Source organism: Saccopteryx bilineata, chromosome 5, assembly GCF_036850765.1.
Source record: "Saccopteryx bilineata isolate mSacBil1 chromosome 5, mSacBil1_pri_phased_curated, whole genome shotgun sequence".
NCBI lineage: Eukaryota > Metazoa > Chordata > Mammalia > Chiroptera > Emballonuridae > Saccopteryx > Saccopteryx bilineata.
The window spans coordinates 264,623,391-264,644,579 of NC_089494.1; the positions used below are offsets into that span (position 1 = coordinate 264,623,391).

Sequence of the window (21,189 nt, forward strand, 5' to 3'; positions counted from 1 at the left end):
CCCGCATGGCCACATGAAAAATTAAAGTCCTACTGCTAATTAATAGAACAAAGCTCAAAAATATTTATAGGAATCAGTAATAACTCAGAACCCAACACTGTAAAATTTAGTGTCTGGCAACCAATAAAATATTACCCAACAAGCAATGAAGCAGAAATATATGACCCACATTGAGGAGATAAATCAATCAAAATCAATCCAGAAGTGAAAAATAAGTTAAAATTAGTGGACAGGTCATTACAACAGTTAGTACAACTGTATTCCACATGTCCAAAATTATTATGTAGAAAGATAGGATATAAAAAAAAGAAATTAGAAGTCTACAACTGTAGTAAGCTATAATGTATAAAATGAAAAATTACACTGAACAAGATTAATGGTAGATTAAACAACGCAGAAGAAGCATTAGTAAACATATAGCAATAAAAACTACCCAAAAAGAGCATACCAAGAAAAGACCAATGAGCCCAAGGACAGACAGACAGGAAGGGAGAGAGATGAGAAGCATCAAATCTTCATTGTAGCTCCTTAGTCGTTCACTGATTGCTTTCTCATATGTGCCGTGACCAGGGGGCTCCAGCTGAGCCAGTGACCCCCATGCTCAAGCCAGCAATCTTTGGGCTCTAGCCAGAGACCATAGGGTCATGTCTATGATCCAACACTCAAACCAGCGACCCCACACTCAAACTGGTGAGCTTACGTGCAAGCCAGCAACCTCAGGGTTTCGAACTTGGGTCCTCCGTGTCCCAGTCCGACACTCTATCCACTGCATCACCACCTGGTCAGGTGAGATAAATAACTTCTGAAGGTGCACTTAACAGAAGTTAATGCACTATCAGTAATGGTTCCTCTCTCCTTCTTTGCCCCCAAGTATATTCTAAGTACTGTCTGTGGTAACTTGAGCAGCACCTACCACTTAGGAAGTACCTTGTCATTTCATCTCCATACAGACTCTCTGAAGTAGACAAGGACGGTAATTATCATATCCACTGTGTAACTGGGGGAAATGAAGGTCACAGAAAAGGGAAGTGATCTGACCAAGGAAGTGAAGTGGAGGAAGTTGTGGGGGTAAAAGCAGGAAAGCTGTTTATCATTTCTTGGGTGTGTCCTTTAGGCCAGGTAAAATGTGAAACAAGGTGAATTTGGCAAAGAAACACAGCCAGTGTACCTGACTCCAAGTAGCTCTTTCTCCAAGTAGCTCTCACTCCAAGTAGCTCTTTCTATTAAACCACAGCAGATATATTAAACTAAAGGAAAAACATAAAACATAAAAATACATTCTACTCAAAACAGGTTTCTCAATGAAAAGAAAGAACAGTATTTCATTTTTTTATAACAAAACCCCCAACAGCCTGACCTGTGGTGGCGCAGTGGATAAAGCGTCGACCTGGAAATGCTGAGGTCCCCGGTTCGAAACCCTGGGCTTGCCTGGTCAAGGCACATATGGGAGTTGATGCTTCCAGCTCCTCCCCCCTTCTCTCTCTCTGTCCCTCCTCTTTCTCTCTCCCTCTGTCTCTCCCTCTCCTCTCTAAAATGAATTTTAAAAATTAAAAAAAAAAAACACCCAACAATTGCCCTATAATTAATACAATATGTTTCAGAACAATATTTCTCCTACACAGTTCCTTAATGTACACTAGAACATGATGCAATCAGTCCACTGGCAGACAAAGCAATTCAGCTCAAGAGGCAGATGTCTAATTTGATCTAATGATAAAATTTAGACTCTCTGGGCAGAAATAAGCAAATGATAACCTCTCTAAACTAAACTCACTGCCTGTTTTTATAAGTACCACAAGCTAAGATTGGTTTTTAAAGATTTAAAACATGCAGCCTGACCAGGCAGTGGAATAGTGGATAGAGCGTCAGCCTGGGATGCTGAGGACCCAGGTTCAAAACCCCGAGTTCGCCAGCTTGAGGGCTGGCTCATCTGGCTTTAGCGTGGGATCACAAACATGATCCCATGGTTGCTGGCTTCAACCCAAAGTTCGCTGGCTTGAGCAAGGGGTCACTGGCTTGGTTGGAGCCTCCTAGTCAAGGCACTAATATGAGAAGCAATCAATGAACAACTAAAGTGCCACAACTACGAGTTGATGCTTCTTATCTCTCCCCCTTCCTGTCTCTCTCTCTTTCAAAAAAGAAAGGTTTAAAAAATGCTGTGGCCAGATAGTTCCATCAGTCATAGCATTGTTCCAAAGCACACAGGTTGCTAGTTCAATCCCCGGTCAGAGGACAAACAGGAACAGATTGATATTCCTGTTTCTCTCTCCCTTCCTCTCTCTCTAAAATCAATAAAATACACATTAATAGTCCTGGCTAGTTGACTGAGTGGTAGAGCGTTGGCCCAGCATGTAGATATCCCAGGTTTGATTCTGGTCAGGGCACAGAGAAGGGACCATCTGCTTCTCCACCCCTCTCCCCCCCCCTTATCCTCCTGCAACCATGGCTCCGTTGATTCCAGCGCATGGGGCCCAGCCACTTGAGGATGGCTCCATGGAGCCTCTGCCTCAGACACTAAAAATAGCTCAGTTGCAAACACGGCCCCAGATGCACAGAACATTCATCCCAGAGCGAGGTTGCCGGGTGAATCCCAGTCGGGGCACATGTGGGAGCCTATCTCCTCCTCTAACTTGAAAATAGAAGAAAAAACAAAGTTTTTAAAAGAGAATATATGAAACATTAATAATAATATGATAGGCATGAAAATCAACTCAAACTTCAGCATCCATAAATAACATTTTTTTAAGAACAGTCTTTCTCATTCACTAACAGATCGTCTATGGCTGCTTTCATGCAACCAGAGCAAACAGAGCATTTGCAACAGAGAGCAGTCAGCCCTCAAACCCTAACATAATTAACTGGCCCTTTACAGAAAGTTTGCCAACTCCTGCTTTAAGGAATTTAATAAATTGCCATGAACACTATTTCTCGTAACTAAGCTTTTAAAAAATTAACTGAAGCCCTGGCCGGTTGGCTCAGCGGTAGAGCGTCGGCCTAGCGTGCGGAGGACCCGGGTTCGATTCCCGGCCAGGGCACACAGGAGAAGCGCCCATTTGCTTCTCCACCCCTCCGCCGCGCTTTCCTCTCTGTCTCTCTCTTCCCCTCCCGCAGCCAAGGCTCCATTGGAGCAGAGATGGCCCGGGTGCTGGGGATGGCTCTGTGGCCTCTGCCTCAGGCGCTAGAGTGGCTCTGGTCGCAATATGGCGACGCCCAGGATGGGCAGAGCATCGCCCCCTGGTGGGCAGAGCGTCGCCCCTGGTGGGCGTGCCGGGTGGATCCCGGTCGGGTGCATGCGGGAGTCTGTCTGACTGTCTCTCCCCGTTTCCAGCTTCAGAAAAATGAAAAAATGGGAAAAAAAAAATAATAATAATAACTGAAAACAAAACAAAATAAACTTCAAAGAATTCACTCAAAAATTAATTCAGGCCCTGGCCGGTTGGTTCAGTGGTAGAGCATCAGCCTGGCGTGCAGGAGTCCTGGGTTCGATTCCCGGCCAGGGCACACAGGAGAGGCGCCCATCTGCTTCTCTACCCCTCCCCCTCTCCTTCCTCTCTGTCTCTCTCTTCCCCTCCCACAGCCGAGGCTCCATTGGAGCAAAGATGGCACGGGCACTGGGGATGGCTCCTTGGCCTCTACCCCAGGCACTAGAGTGGCTCTGGTCTCGGCAGAGCGTCACCCCCTGGTGGACGTGCTGGGTGGATCCCGGTCAGGCGCATGCGGGAGTCTGTCTGACTGTCTCTCCCCGTTTCTAGCTTCAGAAAAATACAAAAAAAAAAAATTTAATTCATTGCCTAACCTGTGGTGCACTGAATAGAACACTGACCTGGAACGCTGAGGTCACCAGTTTGAAACCCTGAGTTTGCCTGGTCGAGGCACATATAACAAGTAATTACTACGAGTTGATGCTTCCTGCTCCCCCCTTCTCTCCCCCCCCTCTAAAATCAATAAAATTAAAAAAAAAATTAACTCACCAATGCAACAAACTTTTAATTGGTTGACTTTTTTTTTTTTTTTTTTTGTATTTTTTTCTGAAGTTGGAAACGGGGAGGCAGTCAGACAGACTCCCGCATGCGCCCGACCGGGATCCACTCGGCACGCCCACAAGGGGGTGATGCTCTGCCCATCTGGGGTGTTGCTCTGTTGCAACCAAAGCGATTCTAGCACCTGAGGCAGAGGCCATGGAGCCATCCTTAGTGCCCGGGCCAACTCTGCTCCAATGGAGCCTTGGCTGCGGGAGGTGAAGACAGAGACAGAGAGGAAGGAGAAGGGGAGGGGTGGAGAAGCAGATGGGCGCTTCTCCTGTGTGCCCTGGCCGGGAATCGAACCCAGGACTCCTGCATGCCAGGCTGATGCTCTACCACTGAGCCAACCTGCCAGGGCCTAATTGGTTGATTTTTGAGAGATAGGAAGAGGGAGGGAGAGGTAAAAGAGAGGGAGAGAACCATTCCTGTGTTGTTCCACTTAGTTGTGCACTCATTGTATACACACTCGTTGCCCCTGTATGCCCTGACCAGGAATCAAACCTACAACCTTTGTGTTTCAAGACCATGCTCTAACCCAGTGGTTCCCAACCTTTTTTGGGCCACAGACTAGTTTCACGGACCGGACTTTAGGATGGGATGGATAAATGTATCACGTGACCAAGACAAGTGTCAAGAGTGAGTCTTAGACAAATGTAACAGAGAGAATCTGGTCATTTTTTAAAAATAAAACATTGTCTGACCTGTGGTGGCACAGTGGATAAAGCATCAACCTGGAAACGCTGAGGTTGCGGTTCAAAACCCTGGGCTTGCCTGGTCAAGGCACATATGGGAGTTGATGCTTCTTGCTCCTCCCCCTTCACTCTCTCTCTCCCCTCTCTATAATGAATAAATAAAATCTTTTAAAAAATGCCTGCCCTGTGGTGGCGCAGTGGATAAAACGTCGACCTAGAAATGCTGAGTTCGCCGGTTCGAAACTCTGGGCTTGCCTGGTCAAGGCACATATGGGAGTTGATGCTTCCAGCTCCTCCCCACCTTCTCTCTCTGTCTCTCGCTCCCTCTCTGTCTCTCTCTCTCCCTTTCTCTCTCCTCTCTAAAATGAATTAAAAAAAATTTTTTTTTAATCTTTAAAAAAATAAAAACAAAACATTGTTCAGACTTAAATATAAATAAAACAGAAATAATGTAAGTTATTTATTCTTTCTCTGCGGACCGGTACCAAATGGCCCACGGAACGGTACCGGTCCGCGGCACAGAGGTTGGGGACCACTGCTCTAACCCACTGAGTGAACCAGCCAAGGCCGCAACAAATATTTCTTAAGAGCCTGCTCTGTGCCAGGCATTGTGCTGGACTCAGCTCCTGCCCCCATGGGGAAGACCAGGACCAGCAGTCAAGGGCCTGAAGTGTTAGGACTAAGACACAGTGCAGTCCGGTGGTTAATAGTATCACCCTGGGGTCAGACAGCCTTGGTTTCAATCCCAGCTGCACCACCACCTAAATGTGTGGCCCTGGCAATTACTTAAATTCTTTTTTTTTCCTTTCCTTTTTTTTTTTTAATTGTTTATTGATTTTAGAGAGGAGAGAGAGAGAGAGAGAGAGAGAGAGAGAGAGAGAATGGTGGGAAGGGGGGCAAGGAGCGGGAAGCATCAACTCATAGTAGTTGCTTCCTGCATGTGCCTTGACCAGGCAAGCCCAGGATCCTGAAACTGCAACCTCAGCGTTCCAGGTCAATGCTTTACCCACTGCCCCACTATAGGTCAGGCTCCTTTTTATAATCTGAAAAAAGATGATACTAGTATCTACTTAATAGGACTGCTATAAGTATTAATGAGAAAATACAGTGTGTCCGTAAAGTCATGGTGCACTTTTGACCGGTCACAGGAAAGCAACAAAAGTCGATAGAAATGTGAAATCTGCCTGACCAGGCAGTGGCGTAGTGGATAGAGTGGAGGACTGGGATGCGGAGGACCCAGGTTCGAGACCCCAAGATCGCCAGCTTGGGGGCGGGCTCATCTGGTTTGAGCAAAAGCCCACCAGCTTGAACCCAAGGTCGCTGCCTCCAGCAAGGGGTTACTCGGTCTGCTGAAGGCCCGCAGTCAAGGCACATATGAGAAAGCAATCAATGAACAACTAAGGTGTTGCAGTGCGCAATGAAAAACGAATGATTGATGCTTCTCATCTCTCTCCGTTCCTGTCTGTCTGTCCCTGTCTATCCCTGTAAAAAAAAAAAAAAAGTGAAATCTGCACCAAATAAAAGAAAAACTCTCCCAGTTTCATACCTATTCAGTGCAGTTCGATGTGGGCTCACGCACAGAATTTTTAGGGATCCTCAGGTAGCTATCCCGTATAGCCTCTTCAGACTCGTCACTGACTGATGGCTACCAGAATAGGGTTTCTCCACCAAACTGACGGTTTCCTTCAACTGCTTATCCCACCAAGTCATGTTATTCCTATGTGGTGGCGCTTCGTTATAAACGCGCCGATATTCACGTTGCACTTTGGTCATGGATTTGAATTTAGCGAGCCACAGAACACACTGAACTTTCCTCTGTACCGTCCACATCTCGACTGGCATGGCCGTGGGCTGCTCCATTGTATACAGTATTATGTCATCATCTGCGCATGTGCACATGCTGCCACATCATCCTACAGAAACTGGGAGGGTTTTCCTTTTATTTGGTGCAGATTTCACATTTCTATTGTCTTTTGTTGCTTTCCTGTGACCAGTCAAAAGTGCATCATGACTTTACGGACACACTGTACATAAAAGCATAATGCCTAGCACATAGTAAATATTTAAAAACATGAAAATTCAAATTTAAAAACTGAATTTTAGAAATTCTATGTTGCCAATTAAAATCATATCCTTTTTTGCCTGACCAGGCGGTGGCGCAATGGATAGAGCGTGGGACTGGATCGCAGAGAACCAAGGTTTGAAACCCCAGGGTAGCCGGCTTGAGCAAGGACTTATTGGTTTGAGCAAGGCTCACCAAATTGAGCCCAAGGTCACTGGCTTGAGCAAGGGGTCACTCGGTCTGCTGTAGCCCACACGGTCAAGGCACATATGAGAAAGCAATCAATGAACAACTAAGGAGCCGCAACAAAGAATTGATGCTTCTCATCTCTCTCCCTTCCTGCCTGTCTGTCCCTATCTGTTCCTCTCTCTGTCTCTGTACAAAAAAACAAAAAAAAACAAAAAGAACCAAAAAAAAAACCCATATCCTTTTTATTTTAATGTTTATTTTATTGATCTTAGAGAGAGAAGGAAAGAGACACAGGAACACTGATCTGTTCCTATATGTACCCTGACCAGGGATCAAACCAGCAATCTCGGCACTTCAGGACGATGCTCTAACAAACCAAGCTATCCGGCCAGGGCCATCCCTATTTTTCAACATAACAGAGAGAGACAAATCTTAAAAGGAAAGTCCCAAGGCACTTAATCATGACACATACACCCAATGTGGACAGTAAGACCACTCTCACGGAGTGAAGGTGCTGGGTCCACTGCAACACTGTTCAAATGGGGGATCACTGTTCTAAGAGCAAAGCCATAAAACTGGTTCTTAATTACCTGGCCCAGGCTGCAGTTCCACAAGCCTGCATAGGATCCCTATGTGTGTGTTTAAACCACTGCCATAAAACATGACTGCAAAAAAAATTTTAGTCTAAAAGAACTTGTTTCTCCTTCACAAAATGACAGCTGTTCTCTTTATCCACTGTACTTAGCTTTCAATGGTAAGTTTAAATTCTACCTTCTTATGTAGCCTTCCCTGAAGGTTTATGACCTGTGTATTTAGCTATCACTTTCCCAAGAATGTGACAATTTCACAAGACTTAAAGAGAATGCTTTTAAGTCATTCATTTATTCTACAAATACTTACTGGGCACCTGTTGTGAGCAAAACCAAGAGGGTAAGAGATGTAGAGCTGAAGATATGGGAAGAGGCCAAAGCCTGAGAGCCTAGGCCAGAAGCTCAGCATCTGGGTGCCATGGAGAATCAGTGGAAAACTCTGAATGGGGAAGTGACATGGTCTAGTCATGTCACCCATTCTAGCTAGAACATACAGGGACCGGCTTCAGTAGTGGATAAACATACTCTCTGCCTCCGTGGAGAATCATTCTTGTGGAAGAGGAAACAAGGGTCAACAGATAAATAAGTCATTAGAATAGCAGGACGTAAGTATCTGAGTTTGGGAATAACATGGAAAACCTATTATAAGAAGGAAGTTAGGGAGGCATCTGAGTAGGGACCTAAAAGATGAGAAGGAGCTGGTCACGCAGACTGGGGAAAAGTATTTATTCTAGGCAGGGGGATCACACAGAAATCCTTGAACTGGAAAAGAGCTAGACCCATTTCAGGAAGACCCCTGTAGATGCAGCACCAATGAGGAAGCTGAAGAATGGTAGAAAGTGAACTTGGAAACCATAAGAAGTTTGGATTTTGTTCTAAGTATAATGGGAAGTCACAGGGTTTTCTTCATTTGTTTGTAATATCACTTATTTTATCCTGAGTACATAATCCAGATACATATATCAAAATGTGAAAGGTATAAAAGGCTCTATAGTGAAAAGTAAGTCTCCCACCCCAGTTCAACAGCCACTCGGTTCCCTAAAGGCAACAACTTCATCAGTCTTCGAAAGGTGTTAGCTAGGCAGAACATGGCCTGGTTTATAATTTACGTAAATCGCCCTGGCTGACAGGTGGAGAATAGGTGGAAATAAGGACCTGGAGGCCAGCAGGAGGATGCTGTGACAGTCCCAGGGAGAGATGACGGCTGCAGGAGCCCTTCAGTGAGTGTGGAGATGGACTATTAGGACTGAGTTACGATGTATTCTGAAGGCACAACTGACAAGCTGATGTTGGCAAGACAGCATCAATGACGACGGCTCAAGGTCCTGTTTTTCACACACTCAGAATCTACAGGCCCAATATTTAAGACTTTAAAGCTTAACCACTCAGAGTTCAGCGAATACATAAATAATGAGTGAGAGAACAAGTATCTGTAATGATAGAAAAAAGATTACTAACATGTGATGTTAACAATTTGATTAATAATAATGAACATACTGTGTCAACAGGAATTAGATCAGTGGTTTTCAACCACCGGTCCACCAGAAATTTCATGCTACTTCACACAAGAGTTAACTGCTGTGATGTTGAAAAGCACTGAATTAGATTATTTTTTCCCTCAGAAATGGCAGCTGTTTAAAAGAAAAATGTGCCTTGGCTGGGTAGTTCACTTGGCTAGAGCATCATCCCGATATGCCAAGGTTGTAGGTTCAATCCCTGGTCAGGGCACCAGAATCAATCAATGAATGCATAAATAAGTGGAACAACAAATCAATCTCTCTTTCTCTCTCTCTCTCTCTCTCCCTCTGCTGAGGTCACCAGTTCAAAAACCAGCACATATGAAAAACAACTGCACATATGAAAACCAGCACATAGAAAACCAGTACATATGGAAAGCAACTACTGGGAGTTTATGCTTCCCACTCCCCTGCCCCTTTGTCCTCTCTCTATTATCAACAAATAAAGCCTGACCAGGCAGTGGCGCAGTGGATGGAGCGTCAGACTGGGATGCGGAGAACCCAGGTTCGAGACCCCGAGGTCACCAGCTTGAGCATGGGCTCATCTGGTTTGAGCAAAAAGCTCACCAGCTTGGACCCAAGGTCGCTGGCGCGAGCAAGGGGTTACTCGGTCTGCTGAAGGCCCGCAGTCACAGCACATATGAGAAAGCAGTCAATGAACAACTATGGTGTCGCAACAAAAAACTGATGATTGATGCTTCTCACCTCTCTGTTCCTGTCTGTCCCTATCCATCCCTCTCTCTGACTCTCTCTCTGTAAAAAAAAAAATGTATATATATATATTTTTTTATTATTTATTTATTTATTTATTTTGGAGGGGAGAGAGGGAGAGAGAGAGAAGTGGGGAGGAGCAGGAAGCATCAACTCCCATATGTGCCTTGACCAGGCAAGCCCAAGTTTTTGAACTGGTGACTTCAGTGTTTCAGGTCGAAGTTTTATCCACTGCGCCACTACAGGCCAGGCAATAAATAAATTTTTTTTAAAAAATCAATAAATATAATCTTTAAAAAAAAGGTGTAACACAAACACACAAGGAATATTATTCATCCATAAAAATGGAAATCCTTCCATTTGTGACATGATGAACCTTAAAGTTGTTATGCTAAGTGAAATAAGCCAGACAAAGAAAGACAAATACGCTCTGATCTCACTGACATGTTAAATCTTTATTGATTGATTGATTTTAGCAGAGAAGAAGGGAGAGAGTGAGACAGGAACATCAATCTGTTCTGTTTGTGCTTTGACGGAAGAGCAATCAAACCAGCAACCTCTGTGCTTTAGGAGGAAGCTCTAACCAACTGAGCTATCCCGTCAGGGTGATTGTGGAATCTTTTTTATTTTTTAAGATTTTATTTATTCATTTCAGGAAGGGAATGGGGGGAGGGAAGGTAGGAGAGATGGTGAGGAGCAGAAAGCATCAACTCCCATATGTGCCTTGACCAGGCAAGCCCAGGGTTTCAAACTGGTGACCTCAACGTTCCAGGTCAACATTTGATCCCACTGCACCACTACAGGTCAGGCTGGAATCTTAAAACAAAAACCCAGAAACCAAATCTGTACTCATAGATAGAGAGTAGATTGCTGGTTGCAGAGGTGTAATGGGATATACCTTGTTTACATGCTGGCTTTTATAAGGCTTTTCATACTTTACATACTTAGAAACCAAAATTAAATTTTAAAAAAGCAATCGCTAAATACTGAAAGCAAAATAAAATCCATCGAACCAAAGTACACATCCAGTACAGTACTGTAGTGGCAAAATCACAGAACAACAATTCTAAGTGACGTTAGCACAGTAATTTGACTACATATCCCTAATAAGTATACCAAAAAAACACAAAGAGCCTGACCAGGCGGTGGCGCAGTGGATAGAGCGTCGGACTGGGATGTAGAGGACCCAGGTTTGAGACCCCAAGGTCGCCAGCTTGAGCGCAGGCTCATCTGGTTTGAGCAAAGCTCACCAGCTTGAACCCAAGGTCGCTGGCTCCAGCAAGGGGTTGCTCGGTCTGCTGAGGACCCACGGTCAAAGCACATATGAGAAAGCAATCAATGAACAACTAAGGTGTTGCAACGCGCAATGAAAAAACAAAAAACACAAAGAAATAAACTCTCTTAAACAGTTTTTATTAGTTGGTGGTAGTAGTGTTCATATTGTCCTCCGGAGACTGAGATGTTACAGTGCAGGATAAAACAATGAGTAATTAGAATCAAGATGTTTGCCTCAGAAGAAAAAACGATACAGATTTCAAGAATGTTAAACAGAACTCTGTCTTCTTGCTTTACAACTGGAAATATCAAGTAACCCAGGATCTAAAAAGACTGGGAAACAGCCTGACCCAGTGGGGCTGTGGAGCTGTGGGTAAAGCGTCAACCTGGAATGCTGAGGTACTACTCTGTTCGAAAACCCCGAGCTTGCCCCATCAAGGCACATAAAGACCCACTCCTCCCCTCACCCTTCTCTCTCTCTCTCCCCTCTTTCTAAAAATCAATAAAAAAAAAATCTTAAGAAAAAAGAAAAGACTGGGAAACAATGATCAACCTAGTGACAATGAACAATCAACCCCAGCGCCCAGACTGTGGTTACTAACTACAATTTTTCATTTAGAGAAACGGATGATTTCAGGGCTGGGACTGCACATGTACAAGAGGAGCCTGGTGCAGTCTGTCATACCAGAAAGAAGAGCACTCAGACTATCAGAGTTGTGTCTAACGGACTTAAGAGCCAATATGAACAGAGTCCTACTGGACAAAGATGGGATAATCTGAGCATCAATAAGGATAATATCAACAATGGATTGAACCCTATCAAATATGCTTAAATTCACAATGACACAAACATACACACAACTCTCTGCGATTAAATTTTTAATATTCTCCACTGCTTTACAATCTCAGCTACTTAGAAGCAGAAGCATCTTTGATTATTGGAAATTGAGATATTTAAGAAGACAGTGATACGCAGAAAAGAATTCCACGTGTGACTAATCTAGGGCTAACTTCCAATAATTGGTTGAATGGATTCATGATACTTCTTTATTTTTTTTTTAATTCCATTATAAAGATTTACAACTCTTATACTCATCTGTACTCGATATGAATTGTTTGACGTTTAGCAGCAATGTGAAAACCACATTCTTTTATTTATTTTTTTTTTTTTTGTATTTTTCTGAAGCTGGAAACGGAGGCAGTCAGACAGACTCCCGCATGCACCCGACCAGGATCCACCCGGCACGCCCACCAGGGGGCAATGCTCTGCCCCTCTGGGGCGTCGCTCTGTCACGACCAGAGCCACTCTAGCGCCTGGGACAGAGGCCAAGGAGCCATCCCCAGCGCCTGGGCCATCTTTTGCTCCAATGGAGCCTCGGCTGTGGGAGGGGAAGAGAGAGACAGAGAGGAAGGAGAGGGGGAGGGGTGGAGAAGCAGATGGGCGCTTCTCCTGTGTGCCCTGGCCAGGAATCAAACCCGGGACTCCTGCACGCCAGGGCAAAACCACATTCTTTTAGGCGGAGTTTGCCAGTGCATACCCAAGGTCAAACAATTCATTATTTTTGTGGTCAAGTGGAACTGTAGCACAGATAATAGCTGCAGTTTATAACTGAAAACGTGTTCAGGCCATTTGTAAAACGAAATAATTGTTTTATTTGCGATATAACCCCTTCAAGATCATTCTATTAATTAAATATTGTTTCAATTGATTGCGATACAATTTGACATTTACACAGTATGTAATTATATTTTTATTAAAATAAATTGTATATTAAATTTTTTCACTCACATTTATTCATAAACAAATTACATAATAAAATTTTGTTTACTTAAACGAATTGTTTTTGTATTTAACATTTTTTAATTTTAATATTTTGTCCTGCCCGTGAAAAAAGTTTTCTTTCTAATCTGGTCCGGGGGCAAAAACTGTTGGCCACGCCTAGGATAGAGCATTCACCTGGCATGCTGAGGTCACTGGTTTGAAACCTTGGGCTTGCCCAGTCCAGGCACAAAGGACAAGCAATCAATGAACAACTAAAGTGAAGCAACTATGAGTTGATCCTTCTCGTTCCCCACACTTCTCTCTCTCTCCTCTCCCTCTGTAAAATCAATAAATAAAATCTTTAAAAATAAAGTATCCACATTTTCAACAAGTAAAGAAATAATGGCTGTAACCTTGAGCACCAAAGGCTGTTAATAAGAAGTCTACTCATCTATAAAGTCTTCTTGCCAAAATAAATCAACCCTGAATCTGATTACACCTTTAGATCTAACTAAAAATGTATAGTAAATTCTGTGTAGTGAAATGACCATATAGAATAATATCCAGACTGCCAGACTGTGTGTAACTCCAAGAGACAAACCATAAAGTTTCAGCAACAAAATTACAAGAGATAAGAAAAGATGGAGGGAGAACTTAGAGTAGAGCAAGTCACAACATATGGACATTTGGATCCTGATTCAAACTAGAGACAAAAAAGATTTTGCCCTGCCGGTTGGCTCAGCGGTAGAGCGTCGGCCTGGCGTGCGGGGGACCCGGGTTCAATTCCCGGCCAGGGCACATAGGAGAAGCGCCCATTTGCTTCTCCACCCCCCCTTCCTTCCGTTCTGTCTCTCTATTCCCCTCCCGCAGCCAAGGCTCCATTGGAGCAAAGATGGCCTGGGCGCTGGGGATGGCTCCTTGGCCTCTGCCCCAGGTGCTAGAGTGGCTCTGGTCACAGCAGAGCAACGCCCCGGAGGGGCAAAGCATTGCCCCCTGGTGGGCGTGCTGGGTGGATCCCAGTTGGGCGCATACGGGAGTCTGTCTGACTGTCTCTCCCCGTTTCTAGCTTCAGGAAAAAAAAAAAAAAAAAGATTTTAACACTAGTTGGATATCTGAAGGTAATAGGAATTCTGTAATAGTGGTATTTGTGTTTATCTCTTTAAAGAGATGTATGCAGATACACATACTGGAATATTCAACAGCTGAAATGACACCTGGGTTTAGGGCTGCAGATACAGCAAGATTAGTGAGGTGTTAACTGCTGAGGCTGGATGAGGGTACTGAGGGCTCATTCTATTCTCTGTGTGTGTGAGAGACAAACGAAACATGTAAAAATAAAGTCAGTTTAAAGTTTCACATAATAAAAGTCTTAAAATTAACCATCAAACTATTAAGAAATTGAGACAAGGGGGAGGGGGAGGGGCACAAAGAAAACTAGATAGAAGGTGATGGAGGACAATCTGACTTTGGGTGATGGGTATGCAACATAATTGAATGATAAGATAACCTGGACATGTTTTCTTTGAATATATGTACCCTGATTTATTGATGTCACCCCATTAACATTAATAAAAATTTATTTATTAAAAAAAGTAATTGGGCCCTGGCCAGTTGGCTCAGCGGTAGAGCGTTGGCCTAGCGTGTGGAGGACCAGGGTTCGATTCCCGGCCAGGGCACACAGGAGAAGCGCCCATTTGCTTCTCCACCCCTCCGCCGCGCTTTCCTCTCTGTCTCTCTCTTCCCCTCCCGCAGCCGAGGCTCCATTGGAGCAAGGATGGCCCGGGCGCTGGGGATGGCTCTGTGGCCTCTGCCTCAGGCGCTAGAGTGGCTCTGGTCGCAACATGGCGACGCCCATGGGCAGAGCCTCACCCCCCTGGTAGGTGTGCCGGGTGGATCCCGGTCGGGCGCATGCGGGAGTCTGTCTGACTGCCTCCCGGTTTCCAGCTTCAGAAAAATGAAAAAGAAAAAAAAAAAAAAAAAAAAGAAATTGAGCCTGACCTGTGGTGGCGCAGTGGATAAAGCGTCAACCTGGAAATGCTGAGGTCGCCGGTTCGAAACCCTGGGCTTGTCTGGTCAAGGCACATATGGGAGTTGTTACTTAAAGCTCCTCCCCCACTTCTCTCTCTCTGTCTCTCTCTGTCTCTCTCTCCCTCTCTCTCTACTTTCTAAAATGAATAAATAAAAAAATTAAAAAATAAAAGATAAAAGATAAAAATTTTAAAAAAAAGAAATTGAGACAAGAAAATTTTGACACTCATTAGGTACTTGAGTTTTTCAGTGTAAGTATGTGTATCAGTACTTGAAATAACTAAAAACTAATAACCATCTAAAGAAATAGCTTTTATGGTAAAAATCAATAAAACAGAAACACCACCACCACCAAGGTAAACCTCATCAGTATCACATAATGTCAAACAGTCAAAGGAGAAAAACAGCCCTATAAGTTGCATTTCGGAAGGAAAACTAGCCCTGAGTAGCACTCTGATTCATGTCAGACCTACACCCACAGCGAGGAAAACAAATCACACCATCTGTCCTGCTGTACCACATCAAACCAGGGAAAGCGGTTCCGACTGCCGGAACCATTCACTTCCTTTAAAAACAATTTGGGCCTGACCTGTGGTGGCGCAGTGGATAAAGCATCGACCTGGAATGCTGAGGTCGCCGGTTCGAAACCCTGGGCTTGCCTGGTCAAGGCACATATGGGAATTGATGCTTCCAGCTCCTCCCCCCTTCTGTCTGTCTCTCTCTCTCTCTCTCTCTCTCTCCTCTCTAAAATGAATAAATAAATAAAATAAATAAAAAAAAAAAACAATTTGGCTGGGACCTGGTCTGGGGTAGTGCAGTGGATAGAGCACCAACCTGGAGCAGCTGCTGGCTGGAACCCCTGGGCTTGCAAAGCACATGCGACAACTACGGTGAAGCAACTTATGAGTTGATATATTTCTTGTCTCCCTCGCCCCTTCCTCTCTATAAAATCAATAAATAAAATCTTTTTTAAAAACCCAAAAATTTTACTGGGCCCTGGCCGGTTAGCTCAGCCGGCCATCCTCAAAGGTCAAGGCTGCAGGATGAGGGAGGAAGCAGAGGAATGCACAACTAAGTGGAACAACAAATCAATGCTTCTCTCTCTTCCCCCCCCCTTCCTATCTCTCTAAAATCAAGTTTAAAAAGAAAAAAATTATTTTAAAGATTGAGGACTTTAAAAAAGCATGTACAGGAAAAAAAGAAAAGGTAGTAATGTACATGCACGTCGCTGGCATTTGCCTGACTAATCTTTCTACAAACCCCGCCACATAATTCACGTTCACCCGGTCCGCCTTGCGCCCTGGGCCTGGGACCCGGGGCGGGCAGACCGCCTCCTCCGCCCGTCTCCTGCTCCTGCTCGCGGGGGCCCCCGGACGCGCAGCCGGCCGACCTCCTATACCCCCACCCCATCCCATCAAAGCTGCCATCGGCGCTCACACGCGACGCGGACCCTCGTGCCACCACCTGCCAGCTCCGTGCACGCCCAGCAGCAGCCAGGCTTTCGGGCGTCTGGGGGACGTGACACCTGCTCCGGGTCGTGGAAGCACGAAACCACACGGCCCCACCTGCAGCCCCGTCGGATGAACCCACATGCTTATTTCAGGGAGGGCGCGCGCGCACGCACCGAGGGAGCGCAAACCACCCAGCCACCCGGCAGGAATGACAAGAGTCGAAATCTAGTGTCCGAGGCCGAGGCCCCCGGACGCCTCCCCGAAACAGAGAAGGAAGGAGGGAGGGAAAAGGAATGAAGGAAGGAGGAAAGGAGGAAAGGAGGAAAGGGGAAGGGAAGGGAAGGAAGAAGGAAATAAGGAGGGAGGGAAGGAGGGAAAAAAAGAAGGAAGGAGGGAGGGAGGGAGGGAGAAGGAACGAAGGAGCCCCAAGTTCCAGGACGACCTCTCACGACCGAGTGCGCGCAGAGCCCGCTTTTTCTCTTTTTCCTCAAAGCCGTCGTTTAAAAAAAACAAAACAAACCACCAAGGCCGACGGGCGGGATGCGGCTGCCCGCCCGCCTCTGCGCACGGAGGGGCGGCCGGAGCCCCGGGGACCCCCTACCCCAGCCCGCGGCCCAGGACCGAGCGCGCGTGTGCAGACGGGCTCGCCCAGCCTCGGCTCCTGCACGGGGCCAGGTCGACGGGCGGGACCAGTCCGGCCAGAGCCCCGGCCCTCCGCCCGCTCAGCAGGCCGCAGACCCCGCCGCCCGGCCTGGAGCTCCGGGCCCCGCCGCCGCCGCCCTCGCGCGCGGGCCTCACCTCAGGGGCGAATCGCGGGCCGCGTGCGCGCGCGGGACCCCCAAGTCCGAATGCGGTCGCCTCCACCGCCGCGGCTCCGACTCTGGCTCCGGCTCGGGCTCCGCCCCCTTGTCCGCCGCGCGCACACGGTCCGAGCTCCCCACCTCTCCGCCCCCCTCAGTCCTCGGCGTTTAGCTCGGGCCGCTCGAACTGGGTGCGGCCTGCGAAGCCGCAACCTAAAAACGCGCCGCTCTATAGGCCCAGCCCGCGCCGCACAGCCAAGCAACGCGCCCTGTGATTGGTCGTACGTGGCCAGGCGCGGTGGGGCGTGGCCTGGAAAGGCGAGGGGCGGAGCTTCCGCCGCCTTCCCGCGGAGTCCCGCCTCGACAGCGCCCCGCCCAGCCCGGGGTCCGGGGTACTACAGGTCGCCCGTGCGGGGCGTGGGGACCGCGGAGCGCTGCCCCGCAGGCCTCGTTCATGAACGAGGTGGGGTCGGTTGTGCCAGCGGCGCCTGTGCACCCGGAGCTGCTCGTTCTCTCGATCATTGTCGTCAGGCAAACTTTGATGGAGGCCACTTGGGCCGTGTCCACCGGGTGCGCCGCTGGGTCTTCTAAAAGGGGCCCGTCTGGGACCGTGTCGGCCTCTCCCTGTCCGCCTCGTCCACTCCTCCCGCAGATGAGCACTGCCCGCGTGCTGGTCCGGGGCCGCAGCCCCAGCGCGGCAGGCGCGTCTGCAGGCCGACTGTGGGGCCGGACGGGCAGCCAGGGCGCGGTCTGCGCCGCGGGGCCTGTGGACACTGATAAGGCTGCACAGACAGGGTGGCTGCCTGGTGCCGGCCTGGCCTGCCCATGCGGGACGGACCAGCACCAGTCACTTTCTCAACCAGGCGACTGACGAGACCAGGGCACCTGCCCATGATGACCTGGAGGCTCGCCTGGACGCCAGACCAGCACCTTTCCCCTACCCCCCATCCCACCCCACCCCCAAAAAGGCCTGGGAGACTGACAGGCAAAGCTGCTTGTTCCCTTGTATACACCCATGCAAAGCGGAGCTCGAGCTGGGCAGTGGAGGAACAGAAGAACCAAAGAAAAAGGGGCCCCCTGCTGAACCTGACAAGCTCAGGGGAGGCCTGTTTGGTGGCCTTACAGACTCAGGGACCTAAAATAACCACACAGGAGGGTCTGAAATGAACACTTTCTAACGGAAAGCAGTTCATGGTGGGTAGTCATGTCCTAGAGAGGTATTTTTCTCTAACAAAGGTACGTGCTTACCTTAAATTGAACCTGTCTGCTGTCTTTTGCATCTACAAGAACATACTCGATAACATACCCTTGAAAAGGAAGAGTAGTCTCTCCCTGCCCCCTGTGGGTCGCCACCCAACCAGAGCAGAAACCACACAACCCACTCCCATTGTTATTCTCTTCTGCCTGCCTATGTAAAAGAAGTTGAGTCGTTACATTTTTACTTTTTACTCAATCCCAAGTTTCCCTGCTTTGCTTTCTCCCGCCTCCCTCATCTATCTCCAATGGATTTCATGCAATCCCCAGTTTTCCCCTTTGATTCTGCTGTATACAGTAAGTGGTACAACCGTATTTTTTCCGGAGCCTTTTCTCAATCTGTTGAGATTTTGCTTCCCTGCAATTGTTGACAGATTGGCTCAAGTAAGCTTATAAAAAATTCATATATGCCTGACCTGTAGTGGCGCAGTAGATAAAGCATCAACCTGGAATGTTGAGGTCGCTGGTTCAAGGCCCTGAGCTTACCTGGGCAAGGCACATGCAAGAAGCAACAAGTTGTTTCCTGCCCCTCTCCCTCGCCTTTCTCTGTCTCCGTCTCTAAAAATGAGTAAATGAGCCTGACCTGTAGTGGCATAGTGGATAAAGCATCGACCTGGAAATGCTGAGGTTGCTGGTTCGAAACCCTGGGCTTGCCTGGTCAAGGCACATATGGGAGTTGATGCTTCCAGCTCCTCCCCCCTGTCTCTCTCTCTGTCTCTCCCTCTCTCCTCTCTAAAATGAATAAATAAAATAAAATTAAATTTTTTTTTTTTTTTTTTTATTTACTCATTTTTAGAGAGGACAGAGAGAGGGAGAGAGAGAGACAGAGAGAGAGAGAAGGGGGGAGGAGCTGGAAGCATCAACTCCCATATGTGCCTTGACCAGGCAAGCCCAGGGTTTTGAACCGGCGACCTCAGCATTTCCAGGTCGACGTTTTATCCACTGCGCCACCACAGGTCAGGCTAAAATTAAAATTTTTAAAAATTCATTAAAAATGAGTAAATGAAATCTTCAAAAAAAATATTCTTATAGGTTTGGAAATTTCTTAGGCTGACGGGCTCCCCTCCCTTAGCCGAGACTCTATGGCTTTATCCACAGAAGGGTTAGGGATACTGTCTATGCATAGTAGTCAGTGACCTCTGATTTCCACACGTCTCCCAGATAAAGACTCCACAATTCTGTGTCATTCACATGTTTCCCTGGCGCCCAGCAACAAGGCCTGGCCCACAAGGCATGTCAGTGAGGGCTTGCTGAAGAAGAGAGGGAGAGAAGGAGGGGAGTAAAAGACAAGTGAGCATGTTAAGTAGAGACAGAGATATAAAAAGGACCAAATCAGCCTGACCAGGTGGTGGCGCAGTGGATAGAGCATAGGCCTGGGATGTGGAAGACCCTGGTTCGAGACCTCGAGGATGCCAGCTTGAGCATGGGCTCATCTGGTTTGAGCAAAGCTCACCAGCTTGGACCCAAGGTCACTGACTTGAGCAAGGGGTTACTCGGTCTGCTGAAGGCCCATGGTCAAGGCACATATGAGAAAGCAATCAATGAACAACTAAGGTGTTGCAAAGAAAAACTGATGATTGATGCTTCTCATCTCTCTCTGTTCCTGTCTGTCTGTCCCTATCTATCCCTCTCTCTGACTCTCTGTCTCTGTAAAATAAATAAAAGTTTTAAAAAAATTTTTAAAAAAAAGGACCAAATCATCATGGAGCTGTAAAGTACAGCCGAGGGAATATAGTCAATAATGGTGTCATAACTATGTATGGTGTCCAAGGTTCATCGGGATGATCACTACAAAATATCTTATAAATGTCAATAGTCACTATGTTGTACACCTGACACTGACCTAATAACATGTGAACTAACTGATAATTTAAAAAAAAATTAAGACTAAATCAAATGGATAAAGGTGAAAAAACAAAGTCAGAACTGAAAAATACACTGGAGAGAATGAACATCAGATTATTATTTTTTTTTTGTATTTTTTTTTTTCCTGAAGCTGGAAACGGGGAGAGACAGTCAGACAGACTCCCGCATGCGCCCAACTGGGATCCACCCGGCACGCCCACCAAGGGCCACGCTCTGCCCACCAGGGGGCGATGCTCTGCCCCTCTGGGGCATCGCTCTGCCGCGACCAGAGCCACTCTAGCACCTGGGGCAGAGACCAAGGAGCCATCCCCAGCACCCGGGCCATCTCTGCTCCAATGGAGCCTTGGCTGCGGGAGGGGAAGAGAGAGACAGAGAGGAAGGAGGGGAGGGGGGTGGAGAAGCAGATGGGCGCTTCTCCTATGTTCCCTGGCCGGGAATCGAACCCGGGTCCCCTGCACGCCAGGCCGACGCTCTACCACTGAGCCAACCGGCCAGGGCCTGAACATCAGATTAGACACAGCAGGAGAAAAAGTAAACTAGAAGATAGAGAAAAGAAACCAAATAGAACATGGAGAGAAACAGGCCCAGAAGAGAATGAACAGAGCCCCAGTAAACTGTAGGACAACCTCGAGAGGCCTAATATGTGTGTAATCAAGGTCCCTGAACAGGGGACTGAGGCTGGGAGGAGGGTGGATATAGCATTTGAAGATGTAATAATGGCTATTTTTTCTGTTTTCCCCCCAAAAAATTGATGAAAACTACAAACCCACAGGCCCTGGCCGGTTGGCTCAGCGGTAGAGCGTCGGCCTAGCGTGCGGAGGACCCGGGTTCGATTCCCGGCCAGGGCACATAGGAGAAGAGCCCATTTGCTTCTCCACCCCTCCGCCGCGCCTCCCTCTCTGTCTCTCTCTTCCCCTCCCGAAGCCAAGGCTCCATTGGAGCAAAGATGGCCCGGGCGCTGGGGATGGCT

The 21,189-nt window shown here is 47.1% G+C and overlaps 1 protein-coding gene across 11 annotated transcripts in view; it reads right to left on the reverse strand.

Moving 5' to 3' along the window:
* Positions 1–17,295, reverse strand: part of ADD1 (adducin 1) — a 102,920-nt gene extending 85,625 nt beyond the window's left edge. For 4 of the 11 annotated variants that reach the window (XM_066233640.1, XM_066233648.1, XM_066233646.1 and 1 more), the window contains exon 1: positions 17,098–17,295. The gene's annotated coding sequence lies outside the window, so the exon portion shown is untranslated. The remainder of the gene's footprint in view (positions 1–17,097) is intronic. The other 7 variants (XM_066233643.1, XM_066233644.1, XM_066233649.1 and 4 more) reach the window with 3 other exon arrangements.
* Positions 17,296–21,189: the final 3,894 nt, after the last annotated feature.